Source organism: Danio rerio, chromosome 23 (genome assembly GCF_049306965.1).
Source record: "Danio rerio strain Tuebingen ecotype United States chromosome 23, GRCz12tu, whole genome shotgun sequence".
Classification (NCBI taxonomy): Eukaryota; Metazoa; Chordata; class Actinopteri; order Cypriniformes; family Danionidae; genus Danio; species Danio rerio.
The window spans coordinates 26352805-26365532 of record NC_133198.1 but is presented as its reverse complement, the minus strand read 5'-3'; the positions used below and the strand labels follow the sequence as shown (position 1 = coordinate 26365532).

At 34.2% G+C, this 12728-nt stretch overlaps 1 long non-coding RNA gene across 16 annotated transcripts in view; it reads left to right on the top strand.

Moving 5' to 3' along the window:
* The window catches only part of LOC137489184 (uncharacterized), a 175458-nt gene that overhangs the window by 46161 nt on the left and 116569 nt on the right, over positions 1–12728 (top strand). For all 16 annotated transcript variants that reach the window (XR_012398516.1, XR_012398510.1, XR_011008534.2 and 13 more), the window contains one exon: positions 1431–1515. This is a non-coding gene — a long non-coding RNA (uncharacterized lncRNA). The remainder of the gene's footprint in view (positions 1–1430; positions 1516–12728) is intronic.

The following is a 12728-nucleotide window of genomic DNA, read 5'->3' as shown; positions in this document are numbered from 1 at the left end:
CTTCCAATCCATGTTTCGGTTGAGATTACGGCAAACATTGAATAAAATGTGCATTTTAAAGTACTTCATGGGACCTGTGGGGCAATTTTTACAAAATAATGAAGTGCAAAAAAAATTCAGCGATAATAACAAGTAACACACACATATAAACAATTTGTACATTTTCATTGTGACTTAAACTTCTTCATTTGAAATCTTGAGGTGATTTTGAGGTCATTTTGTGGGAAAATTCTAAGGTTTACGAAGGATTAGAGCTTACAGTTTTTCTTAGTCACTGTGGTGCATTTTTCACAACACTATTTACATTTGCACAACAGATAATGCATTTCTTAAAACAATCATTTGTGCACATCCTAGTAGCAGTTTCTTATTCCTTCCAGCAAATTGCAAATGCTTTTAGACATGCATCAACTGCTTTCACACAACTCTCTGCTGTTTATAACATTATCATTTGCTTATGTCATGTCACTCAATTAACTAAACTTGTAAATGCTTAATGGTCATTCCATATAAAACTAATAGTCCTCATTTAATTACTTGAGTCATTACAGACAAAAATGTTGAACTAGTTGTCAAAATCTTCCTAGAAAATTTTATTAAAAAATTTAAATATTTATTTTACTGAAAATGTCTTCAATATTGAACAATTTCATGAATGATTTACAGACCTGTGGTATGTTGTAGATTCAGTTTTAATATGTACTGCAATATTGTTCACAATTGCTACCCAAAGAAAGTTTTTGTTTGTTGTAAATAAGTGTGTTTATTTTTTTTGCACAATGCTGTGAATACATTGGAATTGCAAAGAGCAAATGCAGTAAAAATGTGAAACATACATATTCAGTGTCTTGTACTCAGATATCTCACAAAATGCATTGATGTCTAACTTTACAGTAGTTTTCAAATGGCTGTGCAAATAGTGTATAGTGCTGTCCTAAGCATTTCAGGAAATAAATATACAGAGTAAACTGACATTATGAAAACATGACAAAGCCATTTGACTATCTTGTTGATAAACAATGGTGTCAGGACTTTTCATGTTGATGACCCTGACACTTTCATTGACATCAATACTTGCTTTTGAGGAATGAACTATCTATTTTGACCATGTGATGCGCTTTTGCAGGTTATCAGCTAGGTTTTGCAGTTTGTACTAATTGTTTTGAGAAATGCATTAACTGTTGTGCAGAAATGCACTAATGTTTTGAGAAATGCACCAAAGTGGCTGAGAAAAACTGTAAATCAATACATCAAAACATGAACTTCATAAGATCATCTCATCTGAAATGACAAATGGCAAAATGACCAAAATTCCTCACCTGCCACATCTACATCAGCTAGATATAGCATCAGATAGATCTAGATAGATCTGAAACAGCAGATGTATAGATGAGAGTGTGTAAATGAGAGCATGTTGTTTTGTGTTACAGAGTAACCAAAGGCCATGAAAGCACGCTAGGGACCTGACGCGCCGCTCAAGCACAGGAATCTACCAAATCACTCATGCAGCAGGAGGTAAGGAGCACATTATTGGTTTCACACTCTTTCCCAGGAAGGTAGGCAGGTCTCCTACCCTTTACTTTAATATACTCAACAACAGGGACCTAAGCCAACCACAGTAGTGTACTCTCTTCTTTTTAATTAAATATGCTCATGCTGACAGTGAAGACCTTTGCACCTTTTTTTAATCAATATTTTTCAGCATTTGTGTGTGTGTGTTTGCGTGTGTGTGTTTTTTTTTTTTTTTTTTTGGACAGCTGCTGTGCTGTTAGAGATGTCATAATGTCTTTTACAGATTATATAATCACAAGAAAAAAATTCAAAATTGTAGATCAGTCCATTTTGTTCGTTGCCCTTTAAATCCAGTGTGTATGAGAAACAGTCTTTCTCTTTTTTGCCCAGTGTCCCGAAGGAAATGATTACCCGGGATGATTTAGGCTTAGTCAGACGTTTGACTGAGCGCAATTAGGAGTGGAGCCGCTAGAAGCCTGAAAACCTGCTGTGCTCTGGAACTAATGTTCGAGCGCACACTGTTATAGCAATTCAGACATTAGACACTCTCACCAGTATCTTCCAGCAATATCAGTAAGCCCTGAGAGACCTGCACAGCTCCCTGCATGAGATGTAGGCACAGTAAACTAGGGCAGTAACAGGTCATTTAAATAATTGTACCTCATGTTACGATGGATGGATGGATGGATGGATGGATGGATGGATGGATGGATGGATGGATGGATGGATGGATGGATGGATGGATGGATGGATGGATAGATAGATAGATAGATAGATAGATAGATAGATAGATAGATAGATAGATAGATAGATAGATAGATAGATAGATAGATAGATAGATAGATAGATAGATAGATAGATACCTTGTTAACAGCAGGTGTTCATTAATAATGTTCTATCAGCACTTAAACACTTAAATATCTTATTACTTTAACTTAAATGGGGTAAGTTTACAGTACTCATCTAGATTAGTTTTGGAACTTAAATGGTTTGTAGCAACCCGTTTCCTCAAACAGTTTGAGTTGCCTTAAACCAATTGATACTGTAAAACCCAATAAGTTGAGTTCTCTTAATTTATTGGCTTTTATTGTGCTCAAATTGTTTCGTATACTCAAATGGATTAAATTCACAGTAGTCTTTAGGATTCGTTTTTGAACTTAAATGCTTTGTTGCAATCAGTTTCCTCAAATGGTTTGACTTACCTTAACCTCTTGGATTTTACAGTGTAGATAGATATTTGTGATGACTATTTTTATTTTATTACCATATATTTTTGTATATTAGGTTTCAAATTAATTTTAGTTATAGTTTTAATATTTTATTTGGATATAGTTAAATCGTTTTTATTTATTTTTTTGTTTTGATTTTAGCTTTTTATTATTTATTATTTATTTATTATTTTAAGAAACAAACACATATTTTTGTTTATTTTTTAGTTTCTATGTAATAACTCTACACTGCATTGCTTTTATATTACATATTGCAATTAGATATATATCTATAATATAATCATTTTTATTAGATTTTTTAGATTTTATTTATTATGTATTTACTTTATTTATTAAACTTTTTGTTTTAGTTTCTATGTAATAACTCTACACTGCATTGCTTTTATATTACATATTGCAATTAGATATATATCTATAATATAATAATTTTTATTAGATTTTTTAGATTTTATTTATTATGTATTTACTTTATTTATTAAACTTTTTGTTTTAGTTTCTATGTAATAACTCGGCACTGCATTTTTTTTATTTGTTTGATTGAGGTTTTTATTGTTATTGGCACAAAACAGAATAAAAGAAATGTTAATAAAAACTTTTAAAAGAACAAATTTTGTGATGACTATGTAGTTTTTAAACCATATATTTTTATATATTTAGTCTTCATTTTAGTCTTAGTTATAGTTTTAAAATTTTAACTAGTTAAATCGTTTTTATTTATTTATTTTTGTTTAGATTTTAGCTTTTTATTTTATTTATTTATTTATAATTATATATTTAAGAAACAAGTGTTTTTGTTTATTATATAACAACCCTGCATGTGTTTATTTATTTGCTTGCTTGATTGATGTTTGGTTACTGTTATTGGCAAAAAATATCAAATAAAACTGTAAGTTATAACTTTATGTATTTTGTATTAGCACAATAAACAAATAAATACTAACACTTAAAAAAATACTGATAACAACAAACTCATAAACGGATAGTAACTTCTCGTTATTTAAAGATTATTAGCTTTAATTTAGCAAAAGGAGCGTGAAGTCTCAATCACCCAGAAGGCTTCTTCAGCCGTTTTGAAACAATGGAGGAATTCACTGAACTAGAGATGACCCATTGAGACAGAACCATTGAGCCTGAAGACCTATTGATCCAAAGCTTAAAAAATAGCAGCACTTCAGGTATGTCTCAGAATGCCACATAGCGTGTGTGTATGCAAATCAGTGATGTCAGGGGGATTTTTGATGGAACACTTTGCCCCCACTGGGCCGTGGCAGGTGCCTGAAGGTAAATTCGGCTAAATTCTTTTGAACTGGTGGCTAAGCTGCATAAGAGGGCTTTCCTCTCATTAGAATTTTGATTAGCATAGCTTTTCTATTAACACATTGTTAAATATATAAAGTGCAAATCAAAACACATTCATTTTAATGTTTAACTTGTTGAACAAACATAGAAAGCTACAGTTTTGTCTGAGCAGGACTATTCTTCGTTTTGAAGGATTGCTTATCGCTAATCTCCGTTAGCTAGCTTTGCTGGTAAAATTATGATGAATAAATGTTAAATACATATGAGGTCATATCAAAACACATTTATTTTAGACTCTAACTTACTGACTAATCATTTTTTGAAAGCTACAGCGCTGTCCATGAGCTACATTTTTAAAGATTATTTATTGCTAATCCACGTTAGCTAGCTTTTCGGTTAAAAATGCAATCATTCTTTCATTCATTCATTTTCTTGTCAGCTTAGTTTTGGGTAGGAAAAACTATGGAATGAACCGCCAACTTATCCAGCACATTTTTACGCAGTGGATGCCCTTCCAGCCGCAACCCATCTCTGGGAAAAAAACGCAATCTGAATGTTAATCTACAGGGTGGGCCATTTATATGGATGCACCTTAATAAAATGGGAAAGGTTGGTGATATTAACGTCCTGTTTGTGGCACATTAGTATATGTGAGGGGGCTTGTAAATAACTCATGAAAGAATAAATTTACTTTTAAAACCAAGCACACCATTGTTTTTCATGTGAAATTCCCAATTAGTTTATTAAGGTGTATCCATTTAAATGGCCTACCCTGCATAAAGTCCAAATTAAAACACATTACTTTTAGTTAAAGTCAAAAAAACAATAAGAAAGCTACAATTCTGTCCATACAGGGCTTCATTTTTCAAGTATTATTTAATGCTAATTTGTATCATCTGACCTTTGAGTTAAAATCGTGATAACTAAAAAGTCCAAATTAAAACACATTGATTTTAGTGTCTAAATTAATGATTAAACATCTTAAGAAAGCTTGAGTTCTGTCCATGCAGACTACATACAAAAAGGATTATTTACTACTAATCTGTGTTAGCTAGCCACTGTGCTGATGTCTCAGTGGGAAAACGCTAGGAAAGCACACGGCCCTGAGGTGTCGATGGGGAGCTTCACCTGAGGCCGTGCTTAGTCATCAAACAGCGGAAAGCTTGATGAGCTCCTCTAAATGAAGCATTGTTTCCTCCCCGCTGTTACTTTCAATTCAAATCTGTCATCATGCAGTTAGCGAGGAGAGAGTGTAGAGCTGCTGTTAGCGTCTATTCATTATAAAGTGAGCCAGTGTTTCACATTTGAGAGGTTAACTGAGGTAGAGTCTGATAATAAGCACTGATTTACACTGACTATACACTGAAAAAAATATTTAAAGATGATTCCTTGGATTTACAAAATTTTTTTTTACGTTAAGTGGTTGTAAACAATTTATTTGTGTTGAATTTAAACAAACAAATTAAGTTGAACATTATTGAACTTAATTTGTTTGTTTAAATTCAACACAAATAAACTGTTTGCAACAGTTCTACATTCAACCCTTTTGTCGAATACTTACTGTATAAACTGGTTTTATTAAATGGGAAAAAGTGGATAATTGTGTAAACAGTATATTTTGCAGCATGCAATGTTGCTGGGGAACTATGACACAACTGTTTTCATATAAGACCTTGGTCCTTACACTGTAAAAAAAAAAAAATCTGGGTTTCACACACAAATTGATTAAGTTCACTTAGCAATTTTAAAGTCCCAAAGAAATCAAAACTAATGATATGATTTTGTTAGCTCACACTGATAGTTTTGTGGTTAACAATTCATCTGTGCATGCCATTAAGAAAATAAAATAGTTTGCCCTTTCAATCTTTAATTAATATCTGAAAATGCACTTCCTGTTTGTAACAGAAATGGTGAGCAGGATGAGTCTTTTAGGTTGTAATAACTCTTCTAAAACCCCTTTCCCGATATTTTTAAATGAAATGCCTGCTTTACTACGTCCATTCAGCTCGCAGTAGAAAAAACAAGCCACGGCCACTGTTTGCTCATTTAGAATTCTGTTTCTCTATGAACTGTCACATTACAAAAATAATAATGATCGCAGCTTCCGGTTCACAAGAACTTAAAGTGGATTAAACATAAATCAATTAAGTTGTCCCAAAAATCGGAGGCATTGTTTTGTTTCAGCTCATTTTGTGTACGTAGTTTGAACAAGCAGCCAAAGTGTGTGTAGTTGCATGTTTCACATTTGTATAGGATACTGTGTTTGTGTCTGTAGGAAATGGCTAATGGGGTACATTTTACTTTTCATGTCATATGTTGTAATATATTAAATGGAGGATGGGTTTTGAATTAGTTCATTTGAACTCACAATATCACAAATGACATTAACTGATTTTAACTTAAAGTAATAGTTAATTCAATCACAAAAATTATGTGATCAATTACACACCATTGGCTTGTTCCAAAGCAGTTTGAGTTTTGATTTGTTTTTTTGTTTTTTTTCAGTTGAACACAAAATAAGATACTTTGTAGAATGCTGGAAACCTGTAACCATTGACTTCCATGGTATTAGGTTTTCCTACTATGGATGTCAGTGGTTACAAGCTTATTTCTGAGGGTGTAGTGTACACTTTTGTCTTTTATAGAAGCATTTTAGTTACATTAGTTAACAAAGTGACATTTCAGCATACCAAGACTGGCCTATATCAGCAAAATCTGATCATTGTAGAAAATTATACAAAAAAAAAATGTCCAAGATAAAAGTGTCCCTACTATCAGTTGGTCATCTGGTTGCGTATAGAGATTTAGGTATGATGTGTGAGGCTTTAGCTGTAAACACAAACAAACAAACAATAAATAAAACACAAATCAGGGAAGAATGTGAGAAGAAAAGTAGGCACATCATTTCAGTAATTTTCTTAAGCTGTGCTGTTGTGTTATGTTCTCTTGGCTGGTCAGCAGGCTTCAATCAAACCTTGTGTTACAATGTAGCTCATATATAGCCCACAGATCAAGAGTCTGGTCTCTTTAGGGCTGCCCGCTGGCCTCCAGGTGGGCACACTAATGAGCTAAGACTCCAGCTCGACCGCATCCTCCCTGGGCAGAAGGGGCCAGAGGCCGAGGGGTGCAGGACAGACACTCACAGGGGGCTTGATATGGGGAAACCCAACAGAGATGACAGAGAGTCCATTCAGATTTGTGAAACGGACTGTAAATGGTAAAATTTACTTCTGCTTTTTTAAGCATAGTTCGATTGGATTCATTTTTGTTTCTTTAGCTTTTTTACAATGTAGATTGTGTCAAAGTAGCTTAACATAGATGAAGAATAGAAAATAAAAAGCCATATTTTTTTAGCCTTTTAAAGAATAAGAGTTCTCAACACATTTACAATAAAAGGTTTGTCATTAAGGATGGGACAAATTTCACTGACACAGCTATAGCAAATGATGGTGATCAAATCAGTTTGTGATGGTTAGTTCTTTTTGGAGGATCAGATTTTCTCTTAAATGTGTCATAATAGGTAAGACAATCTTAACTTTGATTTAATGCAGACTGTGACCACCCAAAGGGGAGGTCATGTATTGATTGTAGATTGTGTTAATAATGTCTATCACTTTTTAAGTAAAGGTGGTTTTGGAACCAGACCAACCAACTATGAGGCAAATCACAACATTACTAAAAAGATTGCACTGTAACTAAACAAAACAACAACAACAACAAAAAAAAACAAATTCGTTTTTATCTATAATGTGTACAGCAGTGGGGAAATGCATGAGAAATGGATTTATAAATTATCCTACCCTGTTTAGATTATATTACACAAATATGAAAAGCAGATTTATGTTTTAAACAACTGACAGCTGTGACCTACTCTGTAAAAAATGCTGGGTTTTACATGATAAATTTTTGTTGAGACAACATAAATGGAATTAAGTTAAAATATTAGTTTTTACAAATTTAAATTGATTGAACATGTAATAATTAAACCCCTCAAGAATTGTGTTGTTTCTGCTCATTTTAAGTAAGTAGTTTGAGCAAACAGCAAACGTCATTTGTTTTGAGTGTAAATATGAATTGTTACTGTAATTTAGTGTATATCTCATTTGTAAACTTTGCAGAGTTAATCTGCAATTATTTCTCAAGAAACAAATTCTTTAGGGTGACAATGAAGAAAAATTGATGAATGAAAATTAAATGATTTTCAGGTAAAATAGATTCTGCCATCAGCTGTAGAATGAATCGCTTTGATGTTGATGATGAGATGATGTACCATTTTCAACTAATATTGTATTGCAATTTCAGTGAATTGTTAACTGTGCAGACTTGCTCTAAATTGATTTTTTGAATCAGTGAATAGTCGATTCAAGAATAGATGCAATCAGATCTGCCCATTTCATGGATTTATTTTTCAGTGGAGTCTTTGAGCAGGTTGTGATTTCTCCAGTTCACTTTTTATTCTTCCTCATACTGTATAGTGCAGTAAAAAAAATGAAAGATTTTGTTTTGCAATGTAGTTAAGTAAAAGTTCCCTAAAATAAAAAGATGCTAAATAAAGTTTGTATACTTACATTTGTGAAGGAAAAGGGTTCAATACAGGACACATATTTAAATACATTTACTAACATGAACAAACAATAAACCATGCTTGTGTAGCGATTATTAATCATAGTTCAATGCTGTGCTTGTTAACCTTAGTTAATGCATCGTGAGTTAACATGAACAAGCAATGAACAGCTGTATTTTCATTAACTAACATTAACAAAAATAAATCAATAATTTAATAAATGTATTGTTCATTAATTTATCTTTTATAAACTTATTGTTCAATAATTAGCAAATGAATTAACTTTGTGTCCTGTATTGTAAAGTGTGACCAGACAATTAATGAATGACTGTCCACTATTGCCTAATGCACATAAAAAAAAAATTGGCCTTAAGACCATGTGAAGGGGGGTATAGTGACAATTTGTGAGCAAAAAGGCTTATTTTGCACATGTGCCGTCTATCAGTTGTCCAGTAATTGTTGATTTGTTTACGGAAACAGAGTTGAATTGTGTTCTCGTCGTTACCCCCACCCTCAGGCTTTACAATCCCACAGTATTCCCAGTGTAAACACTACAGCAGTGGTCTCTACGCTGAAACCCCTCTAAAGGAGGGAGAGCGAGAACTAATGGGAGTGTTTGTCTCTTCTATCCAGCCGAGCTTTTGTTTCTCTGATCTTACAGGAGTTTATTTTACCCTATGAGTTCATGGTGTTTTGAGAGAAACAGGCCATCTCCTCCACCACTGTTTGGACCAAAATAAGATGAAAGGCTTTAGGACAGACCCTGTTTCCAAGCCCAGGTACTGTCAATGGAGCATATAAATGTTTATTCTCTTTATAATGACTCCCCAACTCCTGCTATCTTGTCTGTCGTCGTGTCCCAGAGATCACCAGATGAGAATGGGTCATGGTCATGGATTTCGTGGTTTGTTTAGTCGGCCTTTCATGAGGGGGGTAAATAGTCCCGGTTTGGCTGAGGCACCGATAACACGTGGTGGGTGTCCCGCAGTGCTGGTCAGTCAAAAGGGAATAAACTCACTCCATACAATGTGCAGCCTCCATAAAGGCTTCTTTGTGACTGGAGAGAAGGGTCAACTCACTCCTCCAGCCAGCTAATAAATGCCCACATTCTCTACCTTTTTGATTTTGTTTTGGCAAGTAGGCACGGACAAAAGTAGAAAGACGTTTAATTATTCACAGGGAAATAGATAAAAGATTAATTTGCATCGATTTTGCTTCCTGACAAAGAGAGTCATTTTATGGACTGGAGAAGCAGAATGCAGGCCATTTTCTCCAACCACCCGAATGGAACAAAAAGATCAATGGCAGTTTTCGCATGGTTATCAATGACCAAAACCTGGAAACGGGCCCTTTGAATAATATTGGTTTTGTGCATTCTGTGTATTGTTCGTGTCCAAAGTTTGCGCCGATTCTTCAGAGAAATGTGTGTGCTTTTGCACAAGAGAAAATCAGATGAATTTAAATAATTCTGTTTGTTACGTTCACAATGCAAGATTCCGGTTAAATCGCAGGATTGATGATAGCATTCAGAATGTTAAAGCAGTGACAAATGCTATTTTTTCTGCTTCATTTTCAGCTTTTAACTCTTCCAGACACATTAACCAAAGTGATTCAGAGATTTGTCTTGCTTGTTGGTTTGTGTGGGCACAAAATGGAGTCAACACAATCTAGCTTATTCCCTTACACGGGTTATTTGTGCTTGATCGCTTTATTTACATTGTCCATTGGAGAACCATATATCATTCACTATATTTGTTTAACTACTTTAACCTTTTTATTCTCAATTTCTCCAGACATATTTTTAGAAATTAACTTGTTATTATTATTATTATTATCATTATTAATTAAAACAAATGTATAATTGCTTGTCTGGATTTGCCAGTAGTACATATTTTAAACAAATTGTTCATTCATTCATTCATTCATTCATTTTCTTTTTGGCTTAGTCCCTTTATTAATCCGGAGTCGCCACAGCAGAATAAACTGCCAACTTATCCAGCACGTTATTACGTAGCAGATGCCCTTCCAGCCGCAACCCATCTCTGGGAAACATCCATATACACTCATACACCATGGACAATTCAGCCCACCCAATTCACCTGTACCACATGTCTTTGGACTGTGAGGGAAACTGAAGCACCCGGAGGAAACCCACGCAAGGGGTTGCAAACTCCATACAGAAACGCCAACTGACCCAGCCGAGTTTTAAACCAGAGACCTTGATCTTGCTGTGATGCGACAGCGCAAATTGTTCATTAGGGTTTTATTTTTATAAAATACTGATAACATGCCTTCAAAAGAGTTTTATATATACACCATCTGAAAAAAGTCTTGTCGTCCATCCTAGTTGTAAAAGCATCAAATAAAAACTTTACTTCTAATTGATCACTTAGAAAAGTGTCAAAAGGTATATTTTTTCAATGAATAATCTGTTGAACTGCATCCCAATCATCATAAATACTGAAGAAGACCTATTGGAAGCCGCATTGACCCAAGATTTTAATAGAAATCAGTCAAGTTTGGTGAAGGAAAAATCGTGGTTTGAGGTTACATTCAATATGGGGGCATGCGAGAGATCTTCAGAGTGGATGGCAACATCAACAGCATGAGCTATCAGAACATGTGTGCTGCCTATTACATGACAAAATGAGGGCAAATTCTTCAGCAGGATAGCACTCCTTCTCATACTTACATACTTAGCCTCCACATCAAAGTTCCTGCAGAGATGGTCTAAGTGCTATTGGCCAGCCCAGCCACCAAACATGAACATTATTGAGCATGTCTGGGGTAAAATAAAAGAGCAGGTATTGAAGAGAAATCCAAAGAATCTTGATCAACTCTGGAATCCTGCAAGAACACTTTCTTTGCCATTCCAGATGACTTTATTAATAAGTTATTCAAGTCATTGCAGACATGTATGGATGTAGTCATCCAAGCTTGTGGCAGTCAAACACAATATTAATTCTTTTTCCACTGCACCATGACTTTATATTCTATACTGTACATTATTTCTGTTAGGTGACAATAGTTTTGTCAAAGTGAAGTCAGACCTAACTGACCTAATTAAATAATTAAAAATCAAGGCATGATCATATTTTATTTTAGTAAAATAGGCGTAATCTAGAGACCTTTGCCTTTCATATAAGCCACTGCTGATGCCAAATGATCAACTAGAATTCAAGTTATTATTTGTTGTTCCTAAAACTTGGATAGGCGACAAGACTTTTGTCAGGAAGTGCATATTGTCATCATTTGAATTGAATCAAAAATGTTTTTAAAATTGTCCCAATATAAGAATGGGTGTTGTTAAATACTTTTGGACATTTTTAAGGAAATGGTTTGATCCACTTCAAATGTTCACTAATATCACAAATTACTATACACTATATATCACAAAATATTCAAAGCTCACAAAACCTTATCCTTAAACTTTAAAAAACTTGAAATACTTCTCTTTTGCAGCCTTATTAGTCACTAATTATTCTATTTTCTCTCCTCTCCAAAACACTTAAAGCATCAAACTGACATATATTCATCATAATATCTGTTGTGAAATATTACAACAGACATGCCATGCACAGCGCTGTACACCTGCCTTGATAATTAGCTCTTGCATCTGTTTCTTAGTCCTCTTTGATGTATTGTTTTAACTGCGTCACTCCAAGTCTTTCAGGAATTCTCAGATCACAGAGAGTAACAGAGAGGGTCTTTACAGCAGTGACATGTTCCTCTGCATGATCTTTCAGCCCAAATTTGCAGTTTAAAGATTTGATGTGAAACAAATGTATTAGTGTGTCACAACTTCAAGACTCAAATCACAGCTGATTCCCCATAATGTAATTAAACCGGTGGGTCCCAATATCTAGGATCCTGCCGTGTCCCTATCATCCCCATTTAAGCAGCATGTCTCCTTATCCTACTTTATGAAAAGGGCTCTTTTTTACTCATTGTGCTCATTGTCTTTAAAGCCTGTTATTAGTGCATGGAGTCGGGACATCAGAAGAGCGTAAAGGTGTAAGATCTCTTTTTAATTGGATGTTTGCCTACTTTTCCTACTGTACGCTTGATTGGCTGACGCGGTGGGAGACTGTTTGAGTTTCATCCAGACTAACATGAAATGAGAT